Genomic DNA, 18,564 nt, shown 5'->3' with positions numbered 1-18,564 from the left:
CCCATGTTTCCTGCAGTGTTGATGCTTTTCAGGCTAGAGCTCTGAAAAGCAGCTTAAATTAGTTGTAACAAATCGGACAGTCTGGGCTTTGCAACCTGCTGCGTGTGGCAAAAGCCTGTGCTTCATATCTAAGAGACAAAGAGAAAGGGACTAGAGAAAACAGGCTCTCTGGTTTTCTATGGTTCTCAGGGACCCCTGATGAAGGCGAGTGAAAAAGACAGGAACTGATTTCTAAAGAGATGTACTGTGGTTGGGAGAGGCTGATGGCTACTCCCCTTATGCCATGGGCAGGTTGCTTTTTTTTTTTTTTAATGTTGAGTTCTCTTAAATTTGAAAATTACTTCCCCCATTTAAGGAACTTGTTCACTCCATGTAGAATTGATTTCTGGGGACATTGATTAAACACTGAATCAAGGAGGTTCATTAATAATTTCATTGTGATATAGTTCTATAACTCCTTGAAGAATTCCACAAAGAACATTGAACCTGGCGTAAATTACCCCCTTTTATCAAAACCCAGAGAGAGTACTGATATTAAAATTCCACCATTTGAATAAATTTCAGTCTCATTTAACACCACTAAGGAGATGTATATTTATGAGCTTTCCTAGTCCTTTATACATGTTAGTTATTCTTTAGGAAGATGCAGAACAATGCACAACAAAGAATTAAGGTAAAAGCCTGGTACCAATGGCTCATGCCTGTAATCCTAGCTACTAAGGTGGCTGAGATCTGATGATTGCAGTTCAAAGCCAACCCAGGCAGGAAAGTCCTTGAGATTCCTATCTCCAATTAGCTGGAAAGTAGAACAGTAGCTAAAGGGTGGGGGAGGGGGGAAACTTGAGGAAGAATAAAAGCTCAGAAACAGCTCCCAAGCCCTGAGTTCAAGTCCCAGAACCAGCACATACACACACACACACACACACACACACACACACACACACACACACAGAATTAAGACAAAACCTGGCAAACTGAAGTTCCTATTTCAGAGCTATTAGATTATAAAACATGCTTTACTTGCCTTCCACCAAACCACTAGAGTATTTGTTCTAGTTTTTTCTTACTCCTATAATAAACTCCCACAAATGTACAGGTTTATGTTTTATCATTTTGGAGGACAGAAGTCCCAAATGGATCTCACTGGGCTAATGTCAGAGTGTGAGTACAACCGTGCCTTTCCCAGTTTCTAGAGACTGCCTGCAGTTTCTTACTTACGTTATCCTTTGCCTTGGCCAGAAAGGGAAGGTCGTCTCTTACCATCACTCTGACCTCTTCTGCCTCTGTCTTCTACTTTCAGGGTTCCACATTATTACACTGGGTCCGTGTGAATAATTCAAGATGACCTTCCTATTTTCAGGTCAGAAGATCAGCCACCTCATTCTCTCGGCACATTTGATTCTCCTTGGCCATGGAAAGGGATCTACTCATATATTTTAGATTATGGACATATTCAGTGAGCCGCTCTACTGCATAGAGCAGGTAAGAAACAAAGAAACAGAGGTTGAAGAAAAATAAAATATAAGAAAAAGTTAAATGTCCTAATGTGACACTTTTAAATATCATGTCCACCTATATTGATTTAAGAGGCTAAAGTGAAAACAACAACAACTCTGAGTATGTAGGATGCCTACAATTTTGTATGGTAAAGACAGGCCTTGGTGAGTCTCAAGGTTGAAATCTACTTTATCTGCAGACTATAATTACAGGGCTATTACTTTGAAATGTTTCCCCTGAAAGTCTGTGGAGTAGGTAAATGTTGCCCAAAGCGATGAATTATGTGTACCCCCTTCTTTCTGCTTGCTTAGATAAAACTTCTACCAAATGAAGAAACATAGCCAAACTGGGGATATTCTTGGATTCCGCACAGCCAGCACTCCAAACAAGATGACTCAAAATGAGTTGAAATTAAAAGCAAAGATCAGCTGATACGTTTCTAATGTCCCCAGACAGACACAGGAGTTTCTCTCCCTATGTATGAACCGAAGGCAGCAGGCAGTGAGGCATAAGTGTTCTCTGAAAACAAGTAGCTGACTAATTAAGGTTATGTCTGGCCTTCTTGCTACATGTGAAGTATCATCCATGCTTGTGGTGGAATATATCACATGACTAGTTGTCTCTTCAAACCAAAGAGGTAGAGCATGCTCGATTTCCCTTTCAACTCATCTTCTTTAGATCAGGAAAACACAGATGGCTTCCTCTGTGTCTTTTACAAATGAATACACTGCTCTGGCCCCCTGCCCTTCCAGGCTGGCCTTCCCCCTGTCTCAGTTTTGGACATTGTCAACTTCATGCTCTCACTCACATTATTTGGCCTATAATGGTGACTTTTCTTAAAACCATCCCAAAGCACTTTTTTAAATTATGAAGCCCTGGTCAAACACAATTCAGATCAAGCGTACTTAAAAATGAAGGTCACAGAGATTGTTTTTGGGGTGAAATTTTTATATGAATTGCTTCTGATCTTCTACATCTTGTCTTTTATTTCTGTCCTATATAACAAAAATCACAACCTCACCAGTAATCACAGAAACATAAAACAATGAGAGATGACTGAACAACACACCAGATTCAGCAAAATGATCAACATTAGGAAAGTCAATACTAGCAACTATTAGTAAAGAGGAATCAAGAAATGTAGGAGCTAAGTAGCCATTCTGGGTCAGATTTTATGAAACTGAAAATATGTGTCTCTGAAGATAGATCCATCTGAATCTCAATTCCTGGGTCTGTGTCCTAAAGAACTTCTCATCAGATCCACCAGGAGACATGGCACAGACGTTTGCTACAGCTTTCTTTTGACCTGGAGATGAGGGTTGGATGGAACCTAGAGTCATCATGAGGGTGGGGAATTCAGGATACACTGAGAGCTCACTGAGGGTCAAGTGTATAACAGGAGAAAATAATCACACTAGAAAGAGAGAGAGTAAGATTTGGGAAATTCCATAAATTCCATTTTATGTACAATGTTGTTAAATTTTAAGTATAACTAACTCAGTGTGAGGATCACACTGAAGATGTAGATAAAGGAAAGGCAGAGAGATGAAATTACTCAGACACTGGGTATGTCTTCATTTCAATTACCTGATCATTAAGATCAACACATGTGTTAAGTTATGACCTATTGTTCTATAAATCTGACCAGGCCAATTATCATACATTAAATTTCCAAAAAAGAAAAGTACCAGGCAGAAATAGGTTAGAAATACTTTTCTGTCTAAGAGTGTTAACTATCTGTCTTAAATAAAATCCCACCCCCCCCCACCCGCGGCCTTATGTAAATCTGAAAGGAATGAACATTTTGCAGCACCATTAACAAGACTTTCAGGTGTTGGGTTGACCTGAATACATTCCTATTTGACTGGCTGCATTTACCCCTAGAAACAGAGACAGCAGGGAACTTTTAAATATCTGCTATCAAAACCATCAAAACTGAAGTCTTTTCTATTCTAATGCCTACAATTACACTTGGAGAGTGTTGCTGGCCATTCTTTCCTATCTCTACACATTTATTTTCACCAACAATTTCCCCTCAGCCCAGTATTAAATTTAATAAAAGTGCTGTTTTTAAAATAATTGTTTTTAGCATTGTGATTCTGTCTGTGCCTATTTTATTCTGACAGACCATTTCAACTTGCTCTTTGATCATAATTACATAAAATTTAGAAGAATATGACCAGGTTGGAGTAGCTTTGCTAATTAAACACGTATACACATGAAAAGTTAATACAAAGATTGTTTGTATTTAAAGAAATAAAAGATTAGCTTTTCAGACATCTCATTGAAATAGGCCATAATTTAGGCCATGTGACATTACTTTTCTCTATGTGTGTTTTTGTATTATTGGAGTATATGGATATCATAGAATATTAATATGCAGTATACATATATATACTGCATAGCTACATGCATTACTACTATATATATATACTGAATGTTTATATGCTATATGTACAGTATGTGTGTACATACACACATACACAAGATAGTATATATAGTATGTATATTATCTATGCATAGATTATGTGCATGATATAAATGTATACACACACAAACAAAAATTTATAGTGAAATATCTTCTCTACAGAATAATACAAAAGTAACGGACATACAGAAATGGAAATTGAGAGGGTAAACGTTTCCCAAAGCAAGCAAAAAATACTTATTTTCATCCATTGATCCTAAGGGCCTAAGTTGAACACTTAGTTAAACCAGTCCCAACATTCTCTGATCAGTTAGTCACAAGGTGACGATTTACCTAAGTGAGGTGTATTACCTAGTGAGGAGTATTACCTAGCGACATCTCACTGAGCATTCTTTCAGTCCCATCAGTCACACAACAGAGGTGTCCTCCTGGTGCTTTGCTCAGAGCTCTCTCTTCCCTGTCAGAGGGAAGAGTTCAGGTCCCACCAAGAGCCTGCTCTGTGAGCCCAGGGGTAGCAGTGACACACTTCCCAAATGTCTATTCTGGGAACACAGACACAGTTCACTTGCTCTGACCTCTTTCTGAAAAAGCTACAACCTAAACAAGGGTTTGAAATAACACAGTTCAAAGACAATGAGCAAGAAAAATTAGTTATGTTGAATACATGTCTTGGTACTTCCAGTATCAAAAACCATTGCAACAGAAATGGCAGGTGCCAGCCCTTCCCAACAAGAGCCCAGACTGTGAGAGAGAATGGTGGGTAGTCAAGTTCTGAGTCCTTCAGTCAGTTGTTTTCTGGCTTTTCCATGCTTTTCCGATCTGAATTATTTCCTATTTTTATGTTTCTTCCTATGCAGAAATAATTCCTTCCTGTCTCCCATGCTATTTCCTATCCAGAGCTATTTCCCATCTTTCATATTGCTTCCTATCTGTTATTTCCTATTTTTTTTTATTGTGAGAATATCGTACAGAGGAGTTACAATTACATGGGCAAGATAACGAGTACATTTCTTATCATGCATTGTTGCCTTCTCTTTGTTTCCCCTTCCCATCCCTTCCCATCCTCCCCCCTACCCCACACCCAATCCTTCCCCCACCCCCAACAAAGTTGTAAAGTTCGTTTTTCGACATAAAAACTTTGTTATTTACTATTTTTTCATGTTGTTTCCATCCAGAATTATTTCCTGTCTTTCATGCCGTTTCCTGTCCAGAGTTATTTCCTGACTTTCATGCTCCCTTAGCTTTTCCCAAGCTTAGGAAAGAAGACCCCCCCACACACACACACAAGTAGTATTGCTTGACCAAATATGTGAGCTTTTCACCTATGTGCTGAGGTATTGCTACACGCATATTTCTGGCCATCGGTGATAAAGGAGACTCTATCAAAACTCAGTGCTATGATTGGCATCCATCCCCACTCAGACATGTAGATATAAACACTCCATGGGCATTAGTAATGAAAAGAATTATGGGCAACCAATATAATTTATTCTTATTCTATCTTAAGCCTTGTGTTCTTGCACATTATATAGTTAATAACCTTGATCACAATCATACAAAGATTGAGAGGAAGAAAACTCACAGCGCAAACTGACCAACAGGTTTCCCCTCATGTGATCAGTTGTACTAATTGATAATGACTGTTTCGGCAGTCTCTGGCTGAGCACAGATTCAGGCATATGCATTGGTATGAATCAAAGGGCGTCTTGAAACAGATGAGTTCAGAATTAAATATTTATTGGTTATCAATTTAAAGGTGGATTGTTATGAATTTTTAAACTCAACTAAAATACCTATGTGGGCAAAAGTGATTGCTGGTTATTTTTGGATTCTTAAGCTCAAACTTCCTAAATGAATCCTCAGGCACAGTCTTCTTAAGCTAGCAAATTAGAGAAGAGAATTCCTAGTAATAGTCTAAACACACATACACACACACACACACACACACACACACACACACACACACACACAACATCTCTCTTAGTAAACATGACAGTGTCCCTCTTAAAATCATTTCTTCTGTGGCAACTGCAATCAAGTAATTAAGCCCTTCATGCAAAAATCAGTTCACATGCACAGAGAGAAAACCTAATAGTATTTGATTTCCACATGTCATATAAGCAAATTTCACATTTGCAGAAATCTCTCTAAGTTCAGATTTCCTTTGAGTAGTCCTGTAGTTGGGTATTTTTATCACAAGTAGCATGAAGGCAGTTAAAAATGAGCAAGATCTTAGGACTTTTGATGACAATGTGTCACATTCAGAAGACTACCTGTAAATTGAAATTTTCTGTGTGAGATCTAAAGCTTAATCCGAATGGAATTTTAAAGAAGAGATTGGCTATAAATCATTATTAGTCTTATTTTATAGACAAGGGAACTGAACCTTAGAAATTTAAGCATGGTCTAAGATCTCACACATTAGGCAGCAGATTTAAAGTAGTCTTAATACGAGTTAAGTCTGTGATTGCTATGCTATAATGCCCCTTATATTAACCCAAAAAACCAAACAAACAAACAAAAAATAATCAGTTCTAATACACCCACATCATTGTTTTGAAAATGAGCTCCTTTACTGAAAATGCTTTAATTGCTAAAGGCACTATAGCAACCAGAATTGTTCTCTTGGAAGAATTAATTCTCCTAGGATCAACACAGGCAGCATGCTTGGCTATATAACATATTCCACAGATTAAATAAATAAATTCTTTTAAATAAAACAAATAGATAAATAAGTCCGCAGGCTTGACTATATAAAATCATTCAAAGTAAGAAAAATTAATATTAACATGAATATTGATCATTTCCAGGTAGTAAAAAAGGGTAATTACTTGTCTCTGTGCTTGCCATCTCAACTAGATCATATTTAGCTTCTTCCACCTCAAAATCAAATTACTGTCCCTTCTTTTCTGCCATATCTGTCTAATGGGTCCAATGGACAGTTTTTATCAAGTCAGGGAGGAAAGCTGGAACATTAGGCTCTTTAGTGAACATTTACAAAATTTGCCACAATGATATGAATCTGAAACTAGGCCACTCTGCCCATTGTATTTTAGAAACAGCAATGAGGTCACTTCTAAACTAGGCCGAATTTTCAATGCTAAGGTGATGTTGTTGGCATTCTATACATTATATAGATATGTAATATGTTCTTCAATCATCACAATCTCATCAGTAAACTTGCTCTTAAATTGTTCTTCCACGTATTACAGCATATCTATTCAAACAACCCATCATTGGGTAGCTGGCTCTCTTTCAGCCCAATCCAGATAACTGAAAAAAACAAGGTTAAAAGCCAAAATTTATAACCAAAGAATGTTCACCATTTCCACAAAGTTAAAGACAACTTTACCCTCTGGAAAGTCACTCTGATAAACAAGCAAATATTTTTGAACAAAGACAGACTGCGTGGCCCATGCCTAAGCTTCGGATTGCTCTTTAATGACAAACTATTATGCAGTCAAAATGTTTGGTTCTGTATTTAATGCGTCTTCAATAAGCTTAAACTACAATATTTGTAGATAGATAAGAAAAACATACAATAGATTGTAGATAGATAATAAAAATGCAATAATAAAAATATATACTATATCATACAACAAAAAATATACACTAAAAATACAATATTTGTAGTTAGATAATAAAAAAAAAATCCCCTAGATTGGAATGAACTGACGCTTGGTACAACTGAAGTAACTTGGACTGTTAATACCCCAAGTTTGCAGGATGACGCATATGCCCCAGTTTTTGCATACTGTTTTGGCATTATTATTAATAGTTTCTTATTCCACTCTCAAAATGTCTTGATTTGTCAGATTAATTCACAGTCACTGTACACTGGAATCCTTTAGGTCTACTGACAAAAACCTTAGGAAAGGTCTAGATGTTTCACTGCTGTGGCCTGTCTTAGGTCAGGTCAAGTGTATCCTACAGGTAATGAGACTTCATCTAAAAGAAGTGATGGATCTCATTGCCAGTCAATGAGAGATGTGAGTTTGGAGATGGTTCTTGGATCAGTGATGGCTTTAGACCAGGGTGATGGGAAACAAAGCTTGACCCAGACTCTGCTACATTGAGAACTATAGCACACACACACAGAGAATACCTTATAGCGCAATGTGTTGGTCTTGGCCATGCAAACACAGGTCCTAAGGTGTGAAAGTAACCTAATAAGACAATTGCCATGTGTTTTCCTGTCTGTTGTCCTCATTGTCACTAGACACTTGCATAGTTGTTCATTATTATCTGTGCTGTGGGAATTACAGGGGAATGAACCCACGTGTTCACAGGAATGGTGCCGGGCTGAGTTTAGCTGTTGGATCATTCTGAAGATAAGAAACGAGAGTCCACTCACCCAGAAATGTTCATCCTTTCCCATTCCCACTTTCAAATCAAAATTGCCTCAAAAACAAAGGTTATCCTTCCACAATTGGAGAGAGAGAGAAAAGCTGCCAATTACCTATAAGAAGAGATAACAAATTGTCATGCATGAATGCATATGCTTATAATTAGCTAATTTTGATAAGAGAGGAAAAGGAGGAAGAGTCAAAGCATTTAGAGGAAGAGAGATGGTGGCAGCCTAGGGGGTAAAGCAGCAGAAATGAAATGTAATAGCTCCACACAATTGTGTGAGGGCAGCCAGCAACCACACTGCAGAAATCCTGTCCCCAACTTCTCAACCAAAGTGCCCCCTGTAAATTGGGCTAGGGGAAATTTTAAGAAGAATGGGAAACATACCTTGCAATTGTGTGTTAAATGTATCAAAAAGTGTTAAAAAAAAAAAGTTCAAACTCAAATTAAGAATTTAATGCACTATTTGATTCCAGGACAGATTGCCCAATCCAACAACAGAAAAGGAGAGATATGAAGACTGGTATGTCAGCAGACACAGAAAGCAGGTCTAAACAATACCAGAACTTTCTTTCCGTTCTTTGACTAACCACCTCTAACGAAAAAACATGGCTACCAATAGTTTCAAAAATTCATGTATCATAGGGCTTGCTGTACTAGGAGTAGACTGACACATACTCTCTCTCGTCTGTCTCTGTGTCTGTTTTCTGTCTGTTTGTCTCTCTGTCTGTCTGTCTCTGTCTGTCTCTGTCTCTGTCTCTGTCTATCTGTCTCTCTCTCAAGTTTACTTTCAAAAATCCTAAAAGATGGGCTGAGAAGGTGGCTCAATTGTAGAGTATTTGCCTCACATGCATGAGGCCCTGAGTTGGATTCCTCAGCACCACATAAATAGAAAAAAATGGAAGTGGTGCTGTGGCTCAGTTGGTAGAGCCCTAGCCTTGAACTGAAGAGCTGAGGGACAGCGCCCAGGCCCACAGTTCAAGCCCCATGACTGACAAAAAAACAAATCCTAAAGGAACATCTTAGTGAACTTAGTCTGGATAAGAAATACATTCCTGGCCCAGTCACTTGGGTCATATAAGAAAACGAATGTGTCCAATGGAGGCTGTGGCTGCTCCGACAGGAAGAACTGGACATCAATCTTGGAGATTCTAGTGGGACCGTTAGGCCAGGATTATCAATGTCTATCTGGGCATTTTCTATCCAATCAGTTATTTGCAAGATAAATAAGACAATCTATTCTATGTATCTTTGATACTTCTCAATACAAAAGAAGAACTAATTTATGGACTAGCACAGCAATTTAGAAGGGCTTCCATAAACTAGATTCCAAGAAAAGAAGACACATTGTGAAAAAATGTGCTTATATTTTCAGATATTAACAGCATTTAGCTGGATAAAGAGACCATAAAAATCACAAGGAAACATATCTTTGCTTTTTAAGAACTTAATCTAGCTGCATAAGAACTGGGACTCATTTTATAATATATAGTTTTGATGCATGTAGAAAATATATTAAACTCAATTAGTGTAATGTTTTGCTCATGTATAATTGGCATTATTATTTAGGTAACTGGGTGCTGAATCATTATATACCAACAGAGGGGGGAAATAGTCGGCTTTTTCCAGTTTACTGCATACATTTCTACATCCACCACTAGAGGGCACAAATAAGGCTAGTTTGGGGGAAAAGAGCTTTGAAAATGATAACATCCCATATTTGGAACCGTGGCTGAATAAAGATATGTAGATATGCATGTTTTAGTAAATTTGAGAAGAAAAATCAAAACATACTTAGCTATGTACCATTTGCTCTGTTCCCTCTCTCAACCTTAAGAAAAATTCACACTTTAAGAAATAAGAAAATATCAATGACTCACAAGACTATAGATGTAAATAAAATTAGTGCCGTTAAATGTTTATCAATGAATAAATCAAGACATAAAATTCTGCTACAGCAGCGTAGCAGTGTGGCACAGAGTACAGACATAGTCATATGTATCCAGTGCACAATTCGAATCCTCAGGGTAATTTCCATCTAAAATCATAAAGCACAAAGTGGATTGTAAAAAAAGAGGTACTATTGCATCTCTTTGTAGCAAATGTAGCAAATTTACTATGGTAAAAACAGGATCTGGTTTGGGGCCTGAGTCACGCTTACAGAGTATCTCCATCATCAACAGCTGTTTTACTCTTAAAAAGAATGAAAACCCAGTTTCTCCAGAATAAGCAAGAAGTATCTAATCGTGTCACTCCAAATGTCCAATGAATATTAATAATACAGATTTCACCTCTTCCTTGGCTGGTTTGCAGGTGTCTCATAAGGATCAGGGTCTTTGCCCAGCCAAGGACTGGAAATCAAAACAGAGGACAAAGCTTACAGAGGCACTGTACCTTTAAACGTAGAAAAGACACCAAGGTACAGCCCGAACTAGGAAAGGAAGGAGATAGAGAATCATTAGAACTTACAGGCATAGGCAAGAACACTGAGAAGTTCCAGCAGCTCAGACAATCAGAGAGAAAATTGACAAATGGGACTGCATCAAGCTAAGAAGTTTCCACACGGCAGAGGACATAGTCACTATGCTATAAAGGCAGCCTAAGAATGGGAGATCTCTGGCAGCCACACAGTGCAGCATAGCCTGGATGATGTTTATTCTCTTTGTTTAGTTTCAGCCATCATCCCCGAAGCCCACGAGCTTATGGGTTCTACGGTTCCTCTACCCTCCTCAAAGCCAGTCAGCACACACCATCCACAATATCAGTGTTTATATTATGTAGTTCTTGTGAAGTCGTAGGCAGATTATCATGAAAAATATTATTTCCAAGCCTTAAAACTAAAACACTGTACACCCCAGGAATGCTATAATAAGGGATAAACTAACCTAAACCATTCATTCTTGCTGCCTAATCTCTCTGAATGGTTTTTATTGGATCCATCATTCACTATTTTCCTTCTAAAATATTTAATGAGACCAGGAATTTTACACAGAGACGTGTATTCAAAAAAAACCCCAAAACTCCAAATAGAAGTTGCTCTACAAAATATCCAGCTGAGAGCTGATGATCAATACCAGGAGCAAAGATATGACTCAAAGGAAAGAGCACTAGCCTTGAGCCAAAGCTGAAGGGACAGGGCCGAGGCCCTGACTTCATATCCAGTACTGGTACACACAATCAAAGGTTGGTTATATTTTATTACAATAACTGATTTGGGAATATAACATACACATGATATCCTATAAATTGCTATATGGTAAGTGAACAGTAACTAAATGAGAATAGAATCCACATTTGCACACAAAGTTGACATAGCTACAGTCTTCCTTCTATTTTTCCAGTTCATTTCTGTATTATATCTTAGTCGTAGAAAATTTGTTTATTTTTTAAAAAATCCCAAATTATGAAAGTGGTGCTGTGGCTCAAGTGGTAGAGCGCTCGCCTTGAGCTGAAGAGCTGAGGGACAGTGCCCGGGCCCAGAGTTCAGGCCCCATGACCAACAAGAAAAAAAAATCCCAAATTACTCAATTGAGTAGTTGTGAATGACAATATATATTTTTTAATACTTTGTCATGCGGTCAGAACACTCTTCAGTTGTCCCAGGAGAGCCACACTGAATGCTGACAGTCTGGGACAGAGGATGCTACAGCTTACCTTCCCTCTCTCCTGGCATAGAAAGAAAACCCTTTTTACAGATGGAAGGAATGTGAGAACATTTTCCATCTTCTAAGCTCTGTATTCTCTAATCTTTGACCTGTGATGGCAAATCCAACATGCAAAGCATCACATTAAAATAATCCACCTAAACTCGAACATACGCAGATAGACATCTGAACACGCACAGGCCTTGCTCTGCCACAAGGTTCCTGAACCTTGCCTGCTGTTCACTTAGGTAAACCACACAGACACTGCAACAGAAATAGAACCGAATTACATAAGGAACATGGACAAGCTGAGATTAGCAAGAGGGAGAATCAGAACTCTTACAATTCATTCACATCTGCAGCGATGTGAATTCAGGTGACAAGTTTATGATCTCTGACATGTTAAAATTGATCCATCCTGTAAAACTATGTAATTCTTATTGTACTTTTTATGGATTTGTAAGATAAGCTTTTTTTTTTTTTTTGGTTGGTTGTAGGACCTGAACTCTGGGCCTGGGCATTGTCCCTCAGCTCTTCAGCTCAAGACTAGCACTTCATACATGCAAAGCAAGCACTACCACTGATTCACCTTCCCAGCCCCAAGACAAGCTTTGAAATAAGTTCAAACTGTGCTAGCAGACCCCCTGAGGGATCACCTCACATTTTTATTACTTCCTGAGGCATAGTCCAAAACCCCCTTGGTGAGATAATCTGTGTTTTATGTGACAGTCATTTGATGGTCCTTGTACAATGGTGTCAATGGCTATTTCCAGTTGCCCGTGCCTTTCAAAGCCAGCTGTGTCCATAAATGCAGTATTCATCCCAGGAAGAATTCCTAACAGCTGCCCAGTGAAGCAGGCTCCTCCCTTCACAGAAGCCACACCCATCAAAAGCACATGTTTCCAAAAGAATATAAGCAATAAGGATTCTAATATATAATCAAAATCAGAAAAGTTAATCCTTTCACAAATGAATTTTTCCCTCTTTCTCTACCTATCTATTCATTTTAATCAGATGAATAACAAATCATAACCAAATAATGCTATGCTAACCTGTGATGCATACATTTCAAAATAAATATCCCTATTAAACCAGTGATAAAGTTTAGACTAGTTTCCAACACTTATGATCTCCTTTGTTTAATTCTCACAGAATTTCAATTTTATTCACGGTGTTATGAGAATGTGAATCATGCTAGTTAGGAGACCTTGCAAACCTTTCTTAGCTTTACTTTGTGAATCCCAATTGTAATAATCAGATTGGCCAATTATCTTCTCAATGACTATCTTAGAAACATGGGATCCAATTTTGGGCCATTGAGACTTGAGAGAAGACCTACTACCAAAAGAAGATGTTTTGGACTTTGTTGGGTGACACTTGGATCTTTTGCAGTTCTTTTGCAACCATGAAGTCAAGAGTCCATGCACAATGGTGTTGGAACCATAATACAGAAAAACAGTGTCCAAATATTTTTGAGTTGCTGAACTTAACAACTGTAAAATTTTTCTACCTCTTACTTTATGGTTAAAACAACTTTTAGCTAGGTTGTCTGATCTTTTTTCTTATTTTATGATAAATCACATGACCATTCTCTTTTCTAAATATGTTCTTTCCTTCAATTGAACTAGTTAATAATAGTCTTATACCGCAAGATTTCTGTAGTTTCCATGCTACGCATGAATAGCAAATAATATATGTACTTCTTCTCAAGAGTTACATTAGCCCCAAAATCCATCTAGGGAAATATTGGTCCATTAATAATATTCCACATTGCATGCGGTTATTTTAATCCATTTGGAACAGGAAATTCCATCCAAAGAGAAAAAGAGCATTTGGAGAATGATACCTTATTTGTATGTAAGTAAAGTACGATAAACTTATTGTAAAGTAAACCAGAAACTATTCTTTTAAAATCATTCCTGTTTGTTAATAGTTTCCTATATCAACTCCAAAGATTGTGCATCAGGAAAATTTAAAAAGTAGATTGTATGCAACGCAGGAAAAGACCATCAGACAAAATAACAAGGACAATTTGGGAAAAGAATAAAACCCAAAGTGCTGACAGAAACTTGATTCCCAATCTCTGGTTCCATGTAGCTTCTACTCCTAGGTGGTGCTTCACATTGTCATCAAAAGAGTTATAAGTGGAATTCCTTGATTAAGGCAGAACTCATCAACATGTAAACTTCTACATCAAATTGAGGTCTAGAAGTTATTGTTTTAGACCTCACTCAGGCAAGAACGAAAAGTCTTCACTAGCAGATGGAGAAAATACTGACCCAAGGTGAACCTAGAAGTAACCCGTGGGATTCTACGTCTAGTTTTCTGAACTCTGTCTGACTTTCTTCTGATTCAAGTGTGGCCAGGTAAGATTTGGGGGCTTGTGCAGGCATTAGAGATACGCAGATGTGTCCATTCATAGCACCAGCCCCTTGCACAACATTGCCATATGCCTGTCTTGGACAGGAAATGCAATAGAAGCTATGCTAAGAGACAGGTGAAGCAGACACATAGACTCAGGATCACATGGCAAATACCACCACAGTGGAAAGACTTGAAAGTTTAGTGGACAGACTTTTAGAAACCACCCTTCCTATCTATGTCAGAAACATCAACAAAAATACCTTTTTATTTATTTCTTCACCTTCATACTCTACATTTAGACTTTTAAAATGAAAATATTCCAGCAAGGGAACCTAGAGGCCTGGCCATGAACACCACCTCTCCGGAACCCCTGAAAAATCTGCTTAGTGGGAGCAGGAGGGAAAAAGGCCAAAGGGGTCAACAGAACCAAACCTCACCCACAGTCAGTGGCCTTGCGAGTGCCCCGGTAGGAAGGTTTTTCATGCCAAATGGTTCTCTGGTTGAATGTTAATAGGGAAAAAAATAATCGTGTAGGTGGCTAGTCTCAGAGAGAATTCCTTCCCAGCACACACAATATAAGTGATAATTAGTCTTCTGGCTTTGGCAAATGCCCAAAAGGCAGCAATTTCCCCATACCTAGAAGGCATGTGATCTTTAGAAAAATCTTTATTTAATAAATAGGAATTAAAGTGCTCTGCCAAGCATAGAACCTTCAAGGCTGTGAAGGATAATGCATCAACAGTTTCAGTGTCAGAAATAAAAGTTTTCTCTGGTATAAAATGTATTTTCTGTGGTTAGTCTCTCCAATTTTATATTTAATTTTCTGATCAGTTACCCTTTCAAATTTTATACTGAAGTGTAACATAATTGATGGGAGAAAACAAGTCCTTTTTTAATACTTAAAATGGACAACTAAGTTAAGTAATCTGATTTTTTTGCAGTAATATATAAAAACATTTTATCACACTCATGATAAATAAGAATTTCTAAGTCAAGCCGGGCGCTGGTGGCTCACGCCTGTAATCCTAGCTACTCAGGAGGCTGAGATCTGAGGATCACGGTTCAAAGCCAGCCAGGGCAGGAGAGACCATGAGACTCCTATCTCCAATAAACCACCAGAAAACCGGAAGTGGTGCTGTAGCTCAAGTGGTAGAGCGCTCACCTTGAGCTGAAGAGCTGAGGGACAGCGCCCAGGCCCAGAGTTCAAGCCCCATGACCGACAGAAAAAAAAAAAAAAGAATTTCTAAGTCAGATTTTTAAAATTAATATCTTTTTTTTTATTACGTGATACCAAGGAATTGAAGGCCTTGTCCCTGCTGGGTAAGCACTCTACCACTAAGCCACATTCCCAGTGCCTAAGTCAGGTTTTTGATATTCTACTCCCATGTGTTCTTGAATCTTCTTGTAACTTAAGTGGCTGGTTCTCTTTGCAAAATTGGCAGGGGAGGGTCATACTAGCATAAAGAATTAAGGAGGTTCAACTTTGTATCACATAAATGCAATTTTAAACCAAAATCTTGACAATACTCTTTTTTGACATCCGTTCAAAGAAACACTCATTTGTTATCTGGGCTAGAGTCTAAAGTGAAATCTAGATGCAAATTTTTGTGGACACAGATTAGCATACCCTTCACTCATATATGTGAAAGCACACACACACACACACACACACACACACACACACACACACACACACACACACACACACACACACACACTTATAAGTCTATTAACTTCCTATGATTCCTTTACAAAGCTCTTCTCAAAAGACAAGGGTACATGCTTTCTAGTATTAAATCATAGGATACAGTTAAGTTAGACTTCAAGTGCCTTCAGTTTCACATTAGCTTCACATTTTTTTTAAATAACTTATTTGGAACTTGTAAAGTTAATATGTGGAGCTGTTTCAGACATTAACTCACTAAGGTCTCATCATAACTTAACACTACGTTATAAGCTCCTGGGGTCTTCAAGCAGCCAATTTCACCTCTGAGGAGCTCGAAGGAGCTCAGGTGAGTGGGACTCCATTCTTTCCATGCTCCTGCCCCCAAATGCTCTACCTCCATCAATAAAGACTGCTTTTATTTATCGAGTTGTTTGTTGTCACTGATGCCAACCCTGTATCACCATTTCTCTGCAGATTTAAGAGCTGGCATGAGCAAGGAGTACCAGGAAAGCTTTGGCGGTACCTTTGTCTGCTGCAGCTGCCATCATAGTCAGGAATTGTGAGGCTACAGCAACAGAATTAAATTCTCACAGTTGAGAAGTTAATGTCTGAGATCAAAGTTGGCTTCTTGTAAGGCCTCTCTCCTTAGCGCTTAGATTCCCTGTGTCTCTATACAGTCTTCTTTTCATCTCATAACCTGTCCTTAAAAAGATTACAGTCAGCCAGATGCTGGTGGCTCATGCCTGTAATCCTAGCTACTCAGGAGGATTTGAGGTTCAAAGCCAGTCTGGACAAGAAAATCAATGAGACTCTTCAATGAAACACCAGAAAACTGGAACTGGAGCTGTGGCTCAAACTGGTAGAGCTCTAGCCTTGAGCAGAAAAGTTCAGGGACAGTGCTCAGGCTCTGAGTTCAAGCCCCACCACTGAAACACATATATATAGTCAAAATTGGATTAAGTGCCACTTTTATAGACTACTTAAACTCCACCACCTTTGTCATTATCCAACATCCAAATACAATTTCTTTGGGGATCTTGGGGTTTAGGACATTGGTCTGTGAATTTCTGGGGAGCTTGACCCTGTCTATAACACTAGCATCAAGGAATTTGTTAGAACTCATATCTGGATCCCACAAGCAACTGGAACCTCAATTCCAAAATAGAAGATCTTTTTAAGAGTTCTGCCATGTTCTGCTTTCATCTATAATTTTTATATCTCTTTTTTTTTTTGTTAAAAAAATGCCTCAACAGTACATTTTATTCTTGGAGCCTACCTTGGTGCAGTGATGTGAAAAATGTATTGACATGTTAATCTACTAATGTTTCAAGTTCTGCTGAACAGTTTAATTTTAAAATCCGTGAGGGGGCTGTTCCAGAGGCCTGTTTTTGGCTGCTCGGGAAGCCACTTTGTGACTTTCTATGTGACTTCATTCTCCTCCTACACCGAAGCACGCATCGCTTTGGTGCAGCTGCTAAGATCGGAGAGGCCTTGTGCTATTTTTTCCTACATACATTAACCTGAGATTCTCTGATATAATGAAACAATTAGGTGGAGTCAGAATCATCTCAACTGAGACAAGGCTTTGCTAGACACACCTGACATTTTCAAAAGATCAAAAGAGGCTGCAGAAGAGAGACAGGAGATTGTGGAGAAGAAAACTAACTCCCAAAACTTAGGAACTACTCTGTGGAGGGAGGATGAGAAAGAATTAGAATGTTAAAGGTAGGTCCCACCACATACATATGCATTTTCTTCCAAAAGAACAATAATGGCAATGGATCTATATTAGAATAGCAAATTATAGATATAGAACTCAAATCCTTGCTCATAAAGTTTGGGTTACATCCTCAAGTCTACCATTTGCTTCTTGCATGCCCTCGAGTAAATTTCACAACATCTCAAAGGTTCACTTTTTCATATGCAGCTCAGTGCAGCCTTTTACAGGCTTTGTGTGGATCAAATGAGATACGGCAAATGAGATGGTAATATAGACTATTACCATTTTGAGAATTTGGGTTCACAATATCTTTCTGGAGAGATGAGATTCATTTCCATAACCTTCTGTTAATTTTCCTGAAAACAAATTCTCCCTTAAGGTCTCGAGCATATACCTCAAGATTTTAACAATCAATTCATCACCAAATTTTGGCAGATGTTTAAATGAAACTTTTATTTCCATAATAGGATGCTTAGCATTCACTGAAGAAATGAGCACCATTATGTAGAGAAAGGTATTAATCTCAGAGAGCCTTCTCTTTTCCCCACTTTGCTCGGGGTACGATAGGGAATGGGAAAAGGCACACGAACAAGCTTGCAAACCAAAGCACACCCATGCCTATTTCTCCTTCCTGTATTTGGAAACGTATCTATTGCAAGGAATAAGAGAAAAGATCACAAATAACCACATAATTCCTTTAAGATGGGCATTGCTTTCCTTGTTCTAGCTAGCAAGACACTAAAACAATATTTAAGGAGACAAGAGCCAAAGGCAGAATTTTTCTCATAGTTTCTGATTTCATTATCTCTACTGTGAGTTCCCATATTACCTAGAGTTCATGGAGAATAACAAAAAGCTGAAGACAGTTAAGTATCTAAATTTGACCAGTGCCTCT

General features: G+C 38.2%; 1 protein-coding gene across 6 annotated transcripts in view; it reads right to left on the bottom strand.

Annotated features, from left to right (window-relative positions):
* Fgf14 (fibroblast growth factor 14) overlaps window positions 1–18,564 on the bottom strand; it is a 530,980-nt gene that overhangs the window by 313,150 nt on the left and 199,266 nt on the right. The window contains exon 1 of one of the 6 annotated variants that reach the window (XM_070002663.1): window positions 8,280–8,306. The exons of the other annotated variants lie outside the window; for them this stretch is intronic. The gene's annotated coding sequence lies outside the window, so the exon portion shown is untranslated. Of the gene's footprint in view, window positions 1–8,279; window positions 8,307–18,564 lie in introns of those variants that run through there. 6 annotated transcript variants of the gene reach the window in all.

The sequence above is a fragment of the Dipodomys merriami genome, unplaced genomic scaffold, assembly GCF_024711535.1.
Source record: "Dipodomys merriami isolate MVZ:Mamm:240054 unplaced genomic scaffold, mDipMer1.0.p SCAF_6, whole genome shotgun sequence".
In the NCBI taxonomy this organism is placed as follows: domain Eukaryota; kingdom Metazoa; phylum Chordata; class Mammalia; order Rodentia; family Heteromyidae; genus Dipodomys; species Dipodomys merriami.
Note: the sequence above shows the minus strand (reverse complement) of the source record. Positions and strands in the feature narration are given on the sequence as shown.